This window comes from Suricata suricatta, chromosome 16 (assembly GCF_006229205.1).
Source record: "Suricata suricatta isolate VVHF042 chromosome 16, meerkat_22Aug2017_6uvM2_HiC, whole genome shotgun sequence".
In the NCBI taxonomy this organism is placed as follows: domain Eukaryota; kingdom Metazoa; phylum Chordata; class Mammalia; order Carnivora; family Herpestidae; genus Suricata; species Suricata suricatta.
Window position 1 is genome coordinate 13,462,251 of NC_043715.1, and position 17,557 is coordinate 13,479,807.

Consider the following 17,557-nt stretch of genomic DNA (forward strand, 5'->3'; position numbering starts at 1 on the left):
ATATATATAATTAAAAAGTAATAAAAATTAATTTGGCATTTTGCTGTGAACCAAAACTACTCTAAAACATAAAGGCTATTAAAAAGAAAAACAAACAAAAATACTGGTTGTACAAGAAACAAAATAGGGGCACCTGGGTGGCTCAGTCGGTTAAGGGTCCAAGTGTGGCTCCAGGTCATGATCTCACAGTTCATGGGTTCGAGCCCCGCGTTGGACTCTGTGCTGACAGCTCAGAGCCTGGAGCCTGCTTTGGATTCTGTGTCTCACTCTCTGTCTACCCCTCCCCCTCTCATGCTCTGTTTCTGTCTCAATAATAAAAACATAAAAATTTAAATATAAAAAAGAAACAAAATAATCTGACCATTTTATTTTTTCAGCCTCTCCTTTATCCCATAGAATCACTAATATTTAGTCCACTAGCTTAGCAAATAGAAACTGAAAAGGAATCTAATATGTATTGAGCACCTATTAAGTGCTAAAGCGCTTTACATACATCATTTCTTTTTTTTTTAATTTTTTATTTATTTCTGAGAGACAGAGAGTGGCAGAACCCAGACATATGGGATTCCACTGATTTCCTAACAACGCCTTTCTTTTGCTCTGTGTTGCACATTCTTTCTTTTAAAATGCCCTTTTTTGTTTTATTTTTTAATATTTATTTATTTTTGAGAAAGAGAGAGCAGGCAGGGGAGGGACAGAGAGAGAGGGTAACACAGAATTCTAAACAGCCTCCAGGCTCTGAGCTGATGTGGGGCTCGAACTCATGAACCACACAAGATCATGACCTGAGCCAAAGTCAAACACTTAACTGAGCCACCCAGGCACCCCGTTCTTTAAAATATTCTTTTTTTAAAGTAGGCTTTATACCCAGTGTGGAACCCAACATAGGGCTTGAACTCATGACCCTGAGATCAAGAGCTGAGCTGAGATCAAGAGTAAAATACTTATGGGCACCTGGGCAGCTCAGTCGATTGAGATTCTGGATCTTGGCTTAGGTCATGATCTTGCAATTCATGGGTTCTGTGTTGGACTCTGTGCTGATTGCATGGAGCCTGCTTGGGATTCTTTCTCTTCCCTCTCTCTGCCTTCCCCCAAATTGTGCTCTGTCTGTATCTCTCTCAAAATAAATAAACTTTAAAAAAAGAATAGGACACTTAACCGACTGACACACCTTGTGCCCCTAAAGTACTCATTTTTGAAAAGACAGATATTCCTCTGGTTTCTTTGCACTCTTCTGCTCATCTGACAGGAGGTACCGTTTACTAAAAGTCTTTAATAGCTAGTGAGTGGGTAGGATTCAAATACACACCATTCTGCCTCCCTGGAAAAAGTGATCATTATGAGAGAAGTAAGGATCCAGGAGAAAACAAGAGTTTATTGACTATAATTAATAAAATTCTTTAGGTCAGGAATCTTCATCTAAGAATTATAGAAGTTTTAGAGACAGGAATAATTATATGTGTATGCACAGACAGACACACACACACACACTCACACACGTTATTACAGAGAACAATAGACTTTAAGAGATGGAAGTGGTTGTAAATGAGAAAACTTAAGACCCACACACGAGTAGCCACATTAGGATTTGTGCTGAAGAGCCCTGATTCTGAGGCAATTAATTACTCAATCCAAGACCAAGGAACTATGTGGTTTTCTTGAGCATTTCAAGTCTCCGGTTAAGATCTTCAAAATCGACTTCCTCAGAACCATAAGGGTCAATGGGTAGGCTTGCTTGAGGTTTTACATCAGGCAAATCAGGCAGCATAGTTATCAAAACCGACCTTGGATCTTGATTCTGGCTTTGAAGAAGTTGGGAGGTTGAGTCCTGAACCTGTTCATTTCAATAAAATAAGAAAAAATAAAAGTCACAATAATACAGTCTTCCAGAAAGAAGTCCCAGCCTTAAAGATAGCAGGCTATTATTACTTCTGAGAGTGCAGCATGTAATCTGGCGGGAACTAGACAACCCCCCTGTCATGCAGACGGCAGTAGTGGTGACATGTTGGCCTTTGCTTCAAAGGCAATCTGGACTTCTAAAAAAGGTACAGTTTTTCAAACTATGTGCCATGATTATCTAGTGTGATAGTGGTTTCAAAACTTCTTCTGTGTTAAAGATCTCTCTGAGATCTATATCCACTTTGAAAACTGTTAGCTACTGTAAAGGAACCCACTGTACTCTGGTAAGTCACTAATAACCCTCTCTCACCTGTGGAGGGATAGTCTTATAAGAAGTGGAAAATCTTCAGTGAATCATAAGCAATTACAGCTTCCACCAGCATTCCCTATACTTACTAGGAACCAGTGAAGGAAGCAAATCACTCTTCTTATAGTAATCATTCTGAAAGAAAAAACATCACTGGATGTGATTGATTTGAGCACCAAACACATATTTTGTTCATAGTCAGCCTTCAATAAATATTTCATAAAATTAACTTATCACAGTCCATCTGCCTTCTTGGGAAGGTGAAGTTTCCTATTTATGCCTTCTGGAAATTAGCCTTAGGAGCAACTACGGGTTTTGCTGCTTTTGTCACTTGTGGTCTCATACAAGAATCGGGAGATCTTTTATCTTAAAGCCTGGAGATGCTACTTGTGAAAGATGATTCAGTTTAGTAAAGTCAAACTGTTTATTTTTCCAACAAATAAATGGCAAGGAGAAAAGGACTGGCAGGAGAAGGAAGTGTTAGAGATGAAAAAATTTAAGAGAGCTATCAACCAAATACAATGTATAGATCTTTTTGGGTCCTGATTTCAATAGAATAACTATAAAAATGCATTTTTGAGACAACGGGTTTTTTTAAAGTTTACTTATTTATTTAGAGAAAGAACCAGTGGGGGAAGGACAGAGAGAGAGAGAGAGGGAGGACAGAGGATCAGAAGCAGACTCTGTGCTGATAGCAGAGAGCCCGATGCAGGGCTTGAACTCACAAAACGTGAAATCATGACCTGAGCCAAAGTTGGACACTTAACCGACCGAGCCACCCAGGCACCCCAGCAATCAGCAGAATTTACTGTGGATTGAGTATTATATGATATTAAGGAATTATTTTTCATTGTATTGAGCATCACAGTGGCATGGCATTGTTTTATAAAAACAAAAGGTATGTGTTAGAGATATTTGTGGGAATATTTACAGGTGAAATTACATGATGTCTGAGGTTTGCTTTAACTTCCTCCTTCCCCACAGGGGTGCCTGGGTGGCTCAGGTGACTAAGCGTTCTATTCTTGGTTTCAGCCTAGGTCATGATCTCATGGTTTTGTAAGTTCAAGCCCTTGGCCAGGTGGGGGCTCCATGCTGTCAGTGAGGAGCCTGCTTGGGATTGTCTCTATCTCTGCCCCTCCCCTACTTGTTCTGTCTTTGTCTCTCTCAAAATAAATAAGTAAGCTTTCAAAAATAAAAATAAAAAATAAATACCTGGGGCACCTGGGTGGCTGACTGAGCATCTGACTTTAGCTCAGGTCATGATCTAATGGTTGATGAGTTTGAGCCCGCCATCGGGCTCTGTGCTGACAGCTCAGAACCTGGAGTTTGCTTCCGACTCATGCTGTTTCTGACTTGATAGTAAATAACTATTTAAAAAAATTAAAAAATATAAACATAAAAAATGTGGCTCAGTCGGTGGGGCAGCTGACTTTGGCTCAGATCATGATTTCACACCTCGTGAATTCGAGCCCTGCATCGGGCTCTGTGCTGACAGAGCAAAGCCCGGAGCCTGCTTCACATTCTGTGTCTCCCTCTCTCTCTGCCCCTTCCCCACTAACACTTGCTTGCTTTCTCTCGTGAAAATAAATGAACATTAAAAAATAATAATAAATAAGTGTCAGAAAGAGAAAAGAAATACAAGAAGCAGAAAGTTGATAACTGTTAAAACCAAGTGGTGGGGACATGGAAGTTCATTACATTATTATCTCTAATTTTCTATATGTTTAAAGTTTCCATAATAAAGTTTTTTTCTGTTTTTAATGTTTTTGTTTTAATTCCAGTTAGTTAATATACAGTGTTATATTAGTTTCAGGTGTACAATGTAGTGATTCGGCAACTCCATACATCACCAGGCACTCATCATGACAGGTGCGCGCCTTAATCCCCACCACCTATTTAATCCATACACCATCTCCCTCCCCTCTAGTAACCATCAGTTTATTTTCTATAATTAAGAATCTAGTTCTTTTTTTTTAGCTTTATTTAATGTGCGAGTGCATGTGCACAAGCAGGGAAGACACAGAGAAAGGGAGAAAGAAAATCCCAAGTAGGCTCTGTGCTGTCAACATGAAGTCTGACACGGGGCTCGATCCCACAAACCATGAGATCATGACCTGAGCTGAAATCAAGAGTAAGATGCTTAACCAAGTGGGCCACCCTGGTACCCCAGTTCTTTCTTAATTTAAATCAGAGGACTTACCTTCCAAGACTACAAGGTGAGCAATTCACAGGTGTCATTCAGATAAGTAATTTGAACAAGAAAAATCAGTTAAATTATCTCTGAAATATAAAATCTTAAAAAGAGTTTCATGGGGTCAGAAATGCTTTGCAAGGTAAAAAGAATAAAACATGTATCTTCATACTGAAGGAACAGAGAGTAAAGAAAATTAATGTCTATGACTTTTTAGCTTTTACTTATTGGATTTTTCCAGATTTATGTAAACAGAGCTTTGAGATTTTTATACTATCTTCAACAATAGAGGAAAACTGTTTTTACTATATATAAATTAAATATTGAAATATGAGTCTAAATCACTGTACATATGACTTTCAGATTTGTCCAGCTCATAAAAATGTCCCTTGCTGTCCATATTGTGGTATTGTCAAGAGGCTGGTAAAAGACTACAGGCCTATTTTCTCATGAGTTAAGCATAAAAACACATCAAATGGGGAGCCTGAGTGGCTCAGTCTGTTAAGCATCCGACTGTGGCTCAGGTCATGAGCTCACACTTTGTGAGTTCAAGCCCTGCATCAGTCTCTGTGCTCACAGCTCGGAGCCTGGAGTCTGCTTCAGATTCTGTGTCTCCCTCTCTCTCTGCCCCTCCCCGCTCATTTTCTCTCTCTCTCTCTCTCTCTCTCTCTCTCTCTCTCTCTCTGTCTCCTTCTTTCTCTCTCAAAAATAAATAAACATTAAAAAAAAAACCCACATCAAATGTCAGCTAAATGACTGCAAATATGCCCCCTGACCTTAAAAAAAATCACAAAGATTATTCTACCATTCAAAAGCCCCACGTAGGGGCGCCTGGGTGGCTCAGTTGGTTAAGCGTCCAGCTTCGGCTCAGGTCATGATCTCACATTCGTGGTTCGAGCCCCGTGTCAGGCTCTGTGCTGACAGCTCGGAGCCTAGAGCCTGCTTCCGATTCTGTGTCTCCCTTTCTCTCTGCCTCTCCCTGCTCATGCTATGTCTCTCTCTCTGTCTCAAAAATAAATAGAACATTTTAAAAAATTTAAAAAAAAGCCCCATGTAGAAATATATTTTGACACTACTGGTAGTCCCATCCCAGAATCCGGTTCCCTCTCTGTGCTGACCTGCCTTTCAGGAGGAAGGGATGAAAAACAAAAGAGGCGGAGGATCTCCCAGGAAGGGGTCTCGGTGCAGATACTGGTGATGCCCCAAGTGGATCATCAGTTCCTGCTCAAGTGCCACCTGCTCTGCCAACAGCACCTTTCTTCACATCCTCAGTAAATCCAACACTGACCTGGTCTGCCGGGGCTTCCACCTGAGGCAAGAGGGTATGAATCACATTGGGTTCTCAACTTATCACACATTTGTTTATTACATATCTACCTGATGCCAAACATTCTTGGAAGCAGAGGGAAAGAAATGGTGAGCAAAGACACATGGTTCCTGCCCTCTTGAAGCTCACACTCCAGCATGAGTTAAGTCAATGCTAGTTAAAGCAACCTTCAAGCTTCTGGCCCATGCCACCTTCTTTCTCTCTCTTTCAAAGACTATGTTTTGAATACCTATGGGTCAGACACTGTAGTTCATCAGTGATTAAGAACTGCACAAAAATATGCATAGATAGGTCTATAAGAAAGTTTATCAAACTTTAGGAGTGGTAAACTCTGAATTTATTCATTCTTTTGACAAAAATCTATTGACCATTTAATGTAAACCTGGCACAGTGCTAGGGATGCTACAGTGGACAAAACAGACAAAAGTGATATTCCAGTGGAAGAAATAGATAACAAGATCACTAGCTGAACTATAGAGTGTGTTAGATAGAGTTAAGAGCAATAGAGAAAAAAACATTAAGCAGAGGAGAGGGAAGAGGTTGACATTTTAGAGACGGTAGCTGGGAAGAGACTCACAGAGAACACGTAAGTACAGACCTAAAGGAAGTGAGAGGGACAGGGCGGATAGCTAGAAAACACAGTACTGGAGGTACAAAGGTCCTGAGGTGGGAGCCAGCCTGTGTGTTTGAAGAAGCACAGAGAGGCCAGTGTGGCTGAGGCAGAGTAAATAAGGCGAAGAGTAGAGAGATTGAGGCCAGAGAGAAGAGGTGAGAGTGCATTTCCTCCTTGGTCACAGGAAAGAAGTTGCCTATTATTCTAAGCGAATTAAAAAGCCATTGTAAAGGCCGTAAAAGAAGAGGAGTGACGTAATTTGACTTCTGTATTAACCAGGTTCCTGACTGTTCTATTGAACATCAATTAATGGAGAAGAGGAGTAGAAGCAGGAAAACCAGTTGAGGCTACTGCAGTCATTCAGGCAAGAGACTATTGTAGGTTAGATCAGAGTACTGTCAATGGAGGTGGTGAGGAGTGGCAGAATTCTGGATATATTTAGAAGGTAGAGTAACCAAGATTCGCTGAAGATTGGTTGAGGGCTAGGGGTTGAGAAAAGGGGTAAAGTCAAGGAAGATAATAAGATTTTGCCCTAGCATAGAATTGTCATAAACTGTAGAAAGAGTAGGTCCTCGAAAGGGGTGGAAGCACTTTGGACATGTTGAGTCTGAGATGCCTCTGAAACATCCACATGAAGATATGAAGAAGGTGGATGGATATATCAGTCTGGAGATCATATCAACCTAGAGCTCTTAGCTAGTGATAGACATATGGAAGTCTTCACCATAAATATGGCTTTGGAAAACCATGATGTAGGATGAAATCAGCTAAAAAATAGAGAAGAAAGAGATAAAGTAGAGACTGAGCCCGTGGCCACACATCTCTAGTGGTATTTCATGTTGCTTTAACTTCTTTAAAGTCCCTTCTATATTGCCTAAATGTTTACAATGTGTCAGTCTTCAACAAGCCATATAACACTTTGGAAGGGGGTGGGGAGGAGTATGAGAGTCCTGTCAGGAAACAATCTGGAGCAAAGCTTCAGAAAAGTGTGCCCCTTACCACAATCCAACATGGTACATGCCGCTTCAGCAATTCAAAGGCAGTAGGGGGAAATCCCTCTTGCCCTAAACACTCCATGACCACCTTTTAGAAGCTTAGACCACCCTAGTCATGATGATGGTGATGATGATGATGGAAAGCAAAACTTGATTACATTGCCTATATGCCAGCCATTGCATTTAACGTCTTTATTCATATTAGTTTGTTTAATCATCTCAACAAAGTTATGAAATTTGGTAATAACTATTAACTATTATTATCTTCCTTCTTCTTAAAGCCCAGAGAACTGAGTCATTGAAAGGATAAGTCACTTGCCTGAGGTATTATGGTTAATAAATGGTGAATCTAGGGTCTGAATATGGGTCCTACTGAACTCATACTCTTAACACCAAAAGATAGTGCCTTACACCTTGGATCCCGTAGCCTTATTCCAAGAGCTCTTTAGGAAAATTCAAAATAACTCTGAGATAAAATTGAGATTTTAAGAACTAAAAAGGTTTTACACCCGTGTGTGTGTGTGTGTGTGTGTGTGTGTGTGTGTGTGTGTACACGCGTGTGTTTTGGTAGGGTTTTGGGGTTTTTTATGGTCTACACACTTCTAAGTATAACACTTTAGGTATCTTCATCCTTGTTTTCTACCCTATTATCACCAACTTATAAAGGTCATGTGACAGCAGAAGTCAAGCTCTGCTAGGAAAGAATGTGGGTGGAGAAAAGGTGCACATGTCACCTGCTTTGCAATCCTGGCAGTTACCCTGGAAGCCACATTCCTAAGTAGAAAAAAAAAATCTTCTGGTGCACTCAAAAAAAATCTCAGCTTTAAGTCAATTCTTTCTTCTTGAAAGTACTCACCATAATGGTTGGCTTGGATTTAGATGGCACATTGTAGATCTTAGCTATTTCTGTCAGGTACTTTTCTACTAGAACTTGGGGTAGAGTAGTCACACTTAATTTGCACGTTAGCTGCAAGATAAGGAATATAACATAATTGGTCACACACATATTCACAACCTCAGAAACAAAAAGAGTTGAGTGGTCTTTCACCTCTCAGTCATTATCCTTCATCCTTCTAGTATCTGTTCTGTAAAAGTACAATTTTTTAAATGCTTTAAATTTAGCAACAATGAGGAGGGGCTCTGCTTATATCATAAAGACAGCCCTATCCTGGGGTGAAAGAACCTCAAACTAAGTAAAATAAGAGGAAGAAAATAAACTTAAGAAAAAATACTTTAAATTGAGAATTCTGATTTTGGAAGTATTTGAATTATGTCAAAGGCGATATTCAACACACTCAGCAACCAGTACAACAAGGCACCATCCAGTCAGAATGGACACCTGGAGACAACTCTGAAACACCACCAGCCTGAAACAACACTGCAGCTGGATCTCTGTGTCTCAGGTGAATGTCAGTCCTGAGTTATAATGTGTGGTCATAATGTAAGATGTTCAAAAGTTGAAGCTTCTAAATTTATTAACTTATTTCATATTACTAGGCCAGTTACATTTAGGAAAATGTGCGCTTTCTTCAAAAAGAAAGAATCACAGTGGGGCACCTGGGTGGCTCAGTTGGTTAAGTGTCTGACCTCAGTTCAGGTCATGATCTCATGGTTTGTGAATTCGAGCCCCACGTTCGGCTCTGTGCTGACATCTCAGAGCCTGGAACCTGCTTCAGATTCTGTGTCTCCCTCTCTCTCTGCCTCACCCCCACTTGTGCTCTGTCTCTCTCTGTCTCTCAAAAATGACTAAACATTAAAAAAAACTGAAGAAAAAAAAGAATCTCATCTTGCATGATGCTAGCTTTTTTATAAAGATTGGGCCCCACATCAAGCTCTACACTGTCAGTGTGAGCCTGCTTGAGATTCTCTTTCTCCCTCTCTCTCTGACCCTCCCCTGCTTGCTCACTCACTCTCTCTCTCTCTCTCTCTCCCAAAAATAAATAAATAAATATTGAAAAAAGTTTTAATGTTTATTTTTTAGAGAGACAGAGACAGTGTGAGTGGGGGAGGGGCAGAGAGAAAAAGAATCCCATGCAGGCTCTGCACTGCCAGCCCAGAGCCTGACACAGGGCTCAACCCCAGAGATCATCACCTGAGTTGAAACCAAGAGTTGGATGCTTACCTGACTAAGTCACCCAGGTGCCCCGAGACTTATTTCTTTCTTTGTTTTGTAATTTTTTAAAATATTTATTCATTCTTGATAGACAGAGAGAAACAGAGCATGAGTGGAGGAGGAGCAGAGAGAGAGACACACAGAGAATCTGAAGCAGGCTCCAGGCTCTGAGCTGTCAGCACAGAGCCTGCTGTGAGGCTCAAATTCACTGACCGTGAGATCAGGACTTGAGCCGAAGTCGGACACTTAACCGACTGAGCCACCCAGGTGCCCCCAAACTTATTTCTAAACATCTTTCAATATGCACAAAATTATGCATTCTGAGTTTATTCATATTTGCTTTTCCTACACTTCTTGGCTTAGAAAAATGTGTGTCTCTGGAAATGGTGTTACCTGAGAGCTGACAGTTCCAATCTCATTGGTTCAACACAGTTGACCATTTTCTTGGCTGTATTTTGCACACAGCTGATTAGATACCTGAAGCAAACCATCACCAAGAAAGAAATAAAGGTGAAATTCATCAAGTTATGGCAAATTTGCTTGAGATGAAGAACCACCAAAAGAGCAAAGATCACTCTCATCTTATCTCATTGGAATTACATTCTTTTAGCATCAAAACAACAGCAACAGAACAAGTGTTTTTGCCTTGTTCTTAATTATTCGACAAGTGTGAAGCTTAAAACTTCTAATTCTAAATACCTTATAAATCTTTCTGTTTCTGCATGAAAGAAATCCAGTGTCAAATTTTGCTTTATTCTTTTAGGTAAGATTTGTTATTTTTTTCCTACCATGTTCATTAAAAAAATATTTTTAATGTTTATTTAGTTTTGAGAGAGTATGAGCAAGGGAGGGTCAGAGAGAGAGAGGGAGCACAGACTCTGAAGCAGTCTCCAGGCTCCAATCTGTCAGCTCAGAGCTTAATGCAGAGCTTGAATCTATGAACTGTGAGATCATGACCTGAGCTGAAGTCGGACACTTAACCGGCTGCACTACCCAGGTGCTCCTCTACCATTGCCATTTTTTAAAAAGTATTTTTCCACTTATAGACTAACAGAAAAAAATACTTCTATGGTTGTCCTTTAAGAGAAAAAAGGATTTCTCTAAGTAATCCTACAATTCCAAACAAGTACCAAGAGTGATACTCTCACCTACAGTTGTGGCACAGCCAGTGAAAACTTATCAGACTTACTATTTTCAACTCAGGTACCTCTGACTGGAGGCAAGGAGCTGCCCAGATTAGTGTAGATACAGACTTGGTCAGACCAGAATCCAGTTCTCTAAGAAAAACAGGTTATGCAACACAGTACTTTATGTTTCCATCTTTTCCCTACTTCAAAGATAGTCCCTGGACAATGTTCAAAATATAATATCAATTCTTTTTATTTATTTATTTTGAGAGAGACATAGACAGTGCAGGTGGGGAAGGGGTAGGAAGAAAGGGAGAGAGAGAGAATCCCAAGCAGGCTTCTCCCTGTCAGCACAGAGCCCAACATGGGGTTCTATCCCACAAACTGCAATCATGACCTGAGCTGATATTAAGTCTGATACTCAACCAACTGAGCCACCCAGGCCCCCCTAATGTCAAATAATTCTTTTTAAGGGAAATTACAATATATACCTATATGTATGTGTAGGTATATATAACTATACACACATGTATGTGGTTATACACACAGATAAATATAGAAATACATATATAGACAGAAATAAATCAAAATTCTTATATCTAGATTTGGTGATTATGGATTCTTTTTTGTATTTCCCCACTCTTCTACAAACTCAAGGAGGAAAAAGACAACCATATGGTTCTTTTTAAAAAAAATTATTTAAGGCATCTGTAGAGATGTTGCATATAGACCCCAACAAACTTAAGACCCCAAGAACAAGAGTCAGATGCTATTCCAACTGATCCAGCTAGGTGCCCCAACAACCATTCAGTTCTAAACATGGCTCCTTAGACTAACATATTCTCTTCAAACAGCACCTCTTATTCCTATAAAAATTGGAGACAAAGTCCTTTGGCATAGTACCAGCAAGTTAGAGTGCACACACCCCTTCACCAGGTGCAGGGATGTTTTCTCACTCCTTTGAGCCTGAAAAATGTGCAAGTTCAATAGGTCTCACTTTGTGGCCTGGATCAAACTGAACCGAGCCAGCAGCAAGTCACAACAGAGCTCCAGGATCTCCATGGCCTCCACGAGGTAGTCTTCTCAGATAACATGTTCCACTCGGATCCGAGCTCGTTCATCTTTCCCATCAGCCAGATAGTCAGCAATCTCTTTCCTGGCTCTCTGAGTTTGCTCAGCTGCAGCACAAAGCACACGTATAGAAAAGTGCATGTGGGGTTCCTGGGTAGATCAGTAGGCTAGTGGAGCATCTGACTGTTGATCTGGCCCAGGTCATGATCTCACGGTTTGTGGGATGGGGCCCTGCAGCCTGACACTGACAGCACAGAGCCTGCTTGGGATTCTCTCGCTCCCTCTCTTTCTCTCCCTCCAAATAAATAAGTTAAAAAAAATTAAATTAAAAATTAAAGAAGAATGCATCAAGTGCTCTACATTTAAAAAACTGTTCTCAGGGTGCTTAAATGGCTCAGTTGGTTAAGCATTAGACTCTTGATTTTGGCTCAGGTCATGATCTCAAGGTTGTGAGATCAAGCACCACGTTAGGCTTCATACTGGGCGTGAAGCCAGCTTAGGATTCCCCCTCTCTGTCTCTGTCTCCCCCCACCACACTTGTGTATGTGGGTGTAGGTGTGTGTGTGTCTACACACATACTGTCTCTTTCTCTCAAATAAAACTAAAACTTTTCATATATATAGTTTCAGTTATCCATGTAACACTTATGTGAAGTGTTCTTTGCATTTTACAGCTGAGAAAATTGAGAGTCCAAGATGCTAAATGGCTTGGCCATGGTTATACAATCAAGAGTAATTGGTTGAATTAGAATGTGGCCAAATATTCAGACTCCTATGCTTTCTCACCATATTATGCCAATAAAATGAACAAGTAAGGTAATGCCAGGAAGGTAACAAATGTAGCCTGTCCCGGGCCAATCCACCATGACAAGTCTTACCACCTTGTATTATCAATTGATGACTGAGTCTGGGGACATAGGCTTTTCACAAGTCAGGAAAACCTGAGCCTTCAAATTATGTAGCCTGTCTATTCACTGAGTTATACTAACCTTCTAATCATAAAAAGACAGTACTCTCTGCAAGCAAATCTTGACATGAGACTACATTTGATTCTGAAATAAACACAAATCTCAGTTCGTGAAAGGATGCTTAGCCAAGTGCAAAGTAGGAAAATGCTTTCAGCTCTAAGTATTACAGGGAAGAGAAATTGTAGTGGAACGGACTTGGCTCAGATAAATACTGACCTGTTACATCACTACTAATATTGGCAAATATTTATTGTGTGCCCAGGTTATAGTTTGTGTTACAAATAGAACCCTGGAATGATAGAAAGCCAAGATTATTATCTCCCTTTAAAGAGGAATAAGTTTAGGTAAGGGAGGGCTAATTTGCTTTATTTACCGCAAATCATTCAGGCGCTGCAAATTTAATTTGTAAAAAGAGGATATAATTTGTCTGGATAGTAATATGTGTCACTGGATTGCCAGAATCTAATAAGAGGACATGTGAGCATGCAGTTTAAAATTCACAAGCTCGGGGCACCTGGTTGGCTTAGTCAGTTGAGCATCTGTAGCTCAGGTCATGATCTCACGGTTCATGAGTTCCAGCCCCATGCTGGGCTCTGTGCTGACAGCTCAGAGCCTGGATCCTGTTTCAGATTCTATGTCTTTATCTCTCTCTGCCCCACCCCCACTTGTGCTCTGTCTCTGTGTCTCTCTCTCTCAAAAATAAATAAACATTAAAAACAAATTAAAAAAAATAAAATTCAAAAGTTCTGTGTACACCATAAATATCATCATCATTTTCATGGTAACAATGATGGGGGTACCATTGGGTTTCCCTAGATTTCATTTGCTTTAACATTTTTCTTAGGCTCCTATTATCTAATGGATGCCCAAAAATCTATTTGGAAGTTTGAGTAACAGCTGCCTCTCCACCAACAGATTATAGTAATTCAATAGTAACTAGTGCTATTTATGGAGCACTCAAAAAACTGCATGCAATGCAATACTTATTTTACCTGAATCCTCCTCATAATCAGAGATCATAGGTTTTTCACTTTATTGAGGGGTTAATTGCTCATGTGATCCACTGAAATGAGGCAAGAGCAAAAGAGCAAAAAACAGAAAATAAGCTGATTTTAAAGAAAAAAGACAAAATTTCAGCTACTACTTACACTCATGGGTGTAATTCTACTTGAGCCATCACTTGACAGAAGAAATAGCTTTTTTCTTTTCTTTCTTTCTTTCTTTTTTTTTTTTTTTTTTTTTTTTTGGTGTATATGAAAAAAAGGTCAGGAAGCCTTTCCAGAAAAATGTGCCCAGCAGCTCAAACTTAATAGCTACTGCACATTTGAAGAGGCTTGACTAGATAAAGTTTTCTACTATGATGAAGAAAAGTCCAGTAATCTGGACATTGTTTTACATTTTAAATCTTTGGAATCTTTTTTTAATTATACTTTTTATTTTGGGATAATTGTAGGTTCACATGCAGTTTGTAAGAAGCAATACAGAGAGATCCAGAGTACTCTTTCCTTAGTTTCTGGCAGTGGCAACATCTTCCAAAACCATAATATTGAAATTGATACAATCAAGATACATAATGGTCTTTGGTAAAAGAAAAAAAAGTAATACATACAATGTATTTATTTTTGAGAGAGAAAGAGACAGAGCATGAGCAGGGGAGGGGCAGAGAGAGAGGAAAACATAGAATTTGAAGACAGGCTCCAGGCTCTGAACTGTCAGCACAGGCCCCGATGTGGGGCTCTAACTCACAGAGCCTAAGATTGTGACCTGAGCTGAAGTTGGTCCGTTAACCAACTGAGTCACCCAGGTGCCCCTTAAATGATTTTTTAGGTTTATTTATTTATGTTGAGAGGAGAGTGGGAGCACAAGTGAGGGAGAGGCAGAGAGAGAAGGAGAGAATCTCAAGCAGGCTCAGTGCCATTAGCACAGAGCCTGATGCAGGGCTTGAACTTACAAACTGTGAGATCATGACCCACACCAAAACCAAGAGTCAGGATGCTTAACCAACTGGGCCATCTAGGCTCCCCAAACTTTTAAATGATTTGATCACTATAATAATCATTTCTACAAGTCAGAAATGATTCAATTCCTTTGAATTCTAAAATTGCTAAGTAATGTCTTAGAGATACATGGAGTGTGGAAAGGTAGGGCTCAGTGATGAGAGACAGCTTACTTTGCTATCTGGAGTATACACTCACTTTTCTTTTTTTCCAGGAGTTTTAGACGATTGACAACCAGTTGCAAGTTGACTCGAAGCTATTAGCTTTGAAGGCATGGATGAACATGATTTCACTGCGAGGCACCGAGGCCTGGCAGGCAGCTCGCAAATCACCTTGCTAAGCCAGTTTTGCAGAGAAAGTTATCAATGTCACGGGGGCCTTAGTTTTTCCACATACTTTATTCATTCAGTAGGCCTCTCTGAGGAATTTCTGGCTGTTTGGCAATGGCCTAAATGTACTTGCTTCTCTGTGGCCCAATTCTCCATAAACAACTCTTATAATTCAAATAAATGCTAGGCTTCCTTCAGCGTATTCCAATAGTCAGTGTTCTGACTGCAACTTTTCAGAGTTCTGCAGGAAGTTTCTGACAAAAATGAAAGACTTTGGCAAGTGTCTGAGGAAGCAGACAACAGATCGAGATTCCCCTCCCCAAAGGATGTATTAGTCACTTGTGGAGAAATTCCAAGACCTCCTTGTAAATAAAATATTCATGAATTTGAAAGGGAGGTCCTCATTGGAATCAGGAGAGGGCACATAACATTAAAAGCATGTGGAGGGGCACCTGGGTGGCTCAGTCGGTTAAGCATCTAAATTCAGCTCAGATCATGATCTCACAGTTTGTGGGATCAAGCCCTGCGTCTGCATCTGTGCTGACACCTCAGAGCCTAGAGCCTGCTTCAGATTCTCTCTCCCTCTGTCTCTCTCCCTTCCCCACTCACATTCTGTCTCTCTATATATATCTCTCTCTCAAAAATAAATAAACATTAAAAAAATTTAATAAAAATAAAAGCATGTGGAAATAAGGACACAGAATTGTTCAGAGAAGTAGATAAAACAGAAGCTTGAAAACTGCGTATTTCTATATTTGGACATCTAGAAAAGCTTTTGAAAAATAATCTAATGCCAAGCACCAACACATTTCTAGGGAAAGCTAAATCTGCTAAGTATTTCTATAATTTCAACATATGATTGAGATTAATTGTTTCTGCCATTGGCATCCAAAGATAAAGTTCTTTCCTAAAATGGTACCCGTGCACGCTGAAACACACAGGCAAAGGTGGGACTTTATGAAAAAAGCCATCTGTTCCTCTTGTTATGACACATGGGATTTCCCAAATTGCCAGTACTTCTCCCTGATTTGATCCCTTAACATCAAAAAAGAGTTGGGATAGTTGTCTGAACTTCCCCTGCCATACTACAGGTCTAGAAAAATCACCAAAGAGGAACTCAGCAACACCAAGAGAGCTGGTTTGAAACTCCTGCTTTGGGAGGAGAAGAACCAGCTCGGCAGGGTTTTGTGGTCACTGTTGTTTTTCTTCCAAAAGAGTAGCTCAGCCTCTCCCATCACACAAATTCAATCTACACACATCAAAGAAATTAATGGGAATCCAAGGAAAGAGAAGAGGTAGACAAAACAGACTGAAGTATAACTTTTTGGTTCCCAAATGTCCCAACTACTTTTAAAATTTTCCTTTCATGGGGCAGAAAAGATTTTTGTTAATGAAAACAAAAAATCCTTTTACTTCATCACTTCTTACAACCCCCTCGGAATTAAACAAACAAACAATCCTGGTGAAAGAAAATGAAGGACTTTCAGATGAGAGAGAGACTGAAAACAGGTAATAAATAGACAAAACTGGAGTAGAAATGAGGAATTGGGAGCAAAAATATTAGCAAGCAGAGTCTCCCAGTTCGAGATATCTTTTTGAAATTTCATTCAAGAACTATTTTTTGAGCCAGCTACAGTGAATAAGACCATAGGTTTACTTACTATAAATAATTACATAGAGAATGATCCAGATTCCAGACTGCAATAATCCAGATTCCAGACAATAATATAGATTTTTTTGAGAAACGAGGTAACTTTTGGTTATATTTTAGTGTCTTAAGCCTAAAAACTATGTTAGTTTACTTATCACTAACATTCCTGTCAAACTGTCTCTATGGAGCTTCCTACCGTCAATATGTACAACCAGAGAAATGAAGATTTCTTGGAGTTCTAGAAGAGGATACAGCAGAGATCTCTTTGGGGACTGCAGCAACAAACCAGGAAATCACCTGTGTCTCATGAATCAGAACATCCTGTGGTGTTTTTTTTTTAATCAGACACGCCTTTGCACTATGTAATCATGTTAATGGCTGGTAGCCAAAAAATTCTTTTTGCTTACATCTACCTGTGTCTGCTCTTTCAATATTGCCTGAAATACCGGCTCTTTGAGAATATATCTTGATCTGGGAGAAAATGGCTATCCTTGAATACACCTGGATGATCCAAGGGTCTGTATCTTGGCCGATTAAGAAATTTTTTTTCTTAATGTTTTATTTATTTTTGATACAGATTCAGAGCATGAGCGGGAAGGGGCAGAGAGAGAGGGAGACACAGAATCGAAAGCAGGCTTCAGGCTCTGAGCTGTCAGTACAGAGCCCGACACAGGGCTCGAACCCATGAACGTGAGATCATGACCTGAGCCGAAGTCGGAGGCTTAACCGACTGAGCCACCCAGTCGCCCCATTGGCTGATTTTTAAAAAAAATACTGATTTGAATGTATTGATATGGAAAAATTGACAAAGACATCATTATGTGTATCATTTTCATTTAAAAAATAGTATAGGCTTATTATTTGTCTATCTTGGCAGTTTTAATGTCAATTTAGTGAGCTAAGTAATGAACTAGAAACCAGAATGCCAGTTAGTGCTAAAACAGAATCACTGAGTGACCACTGGACTTCC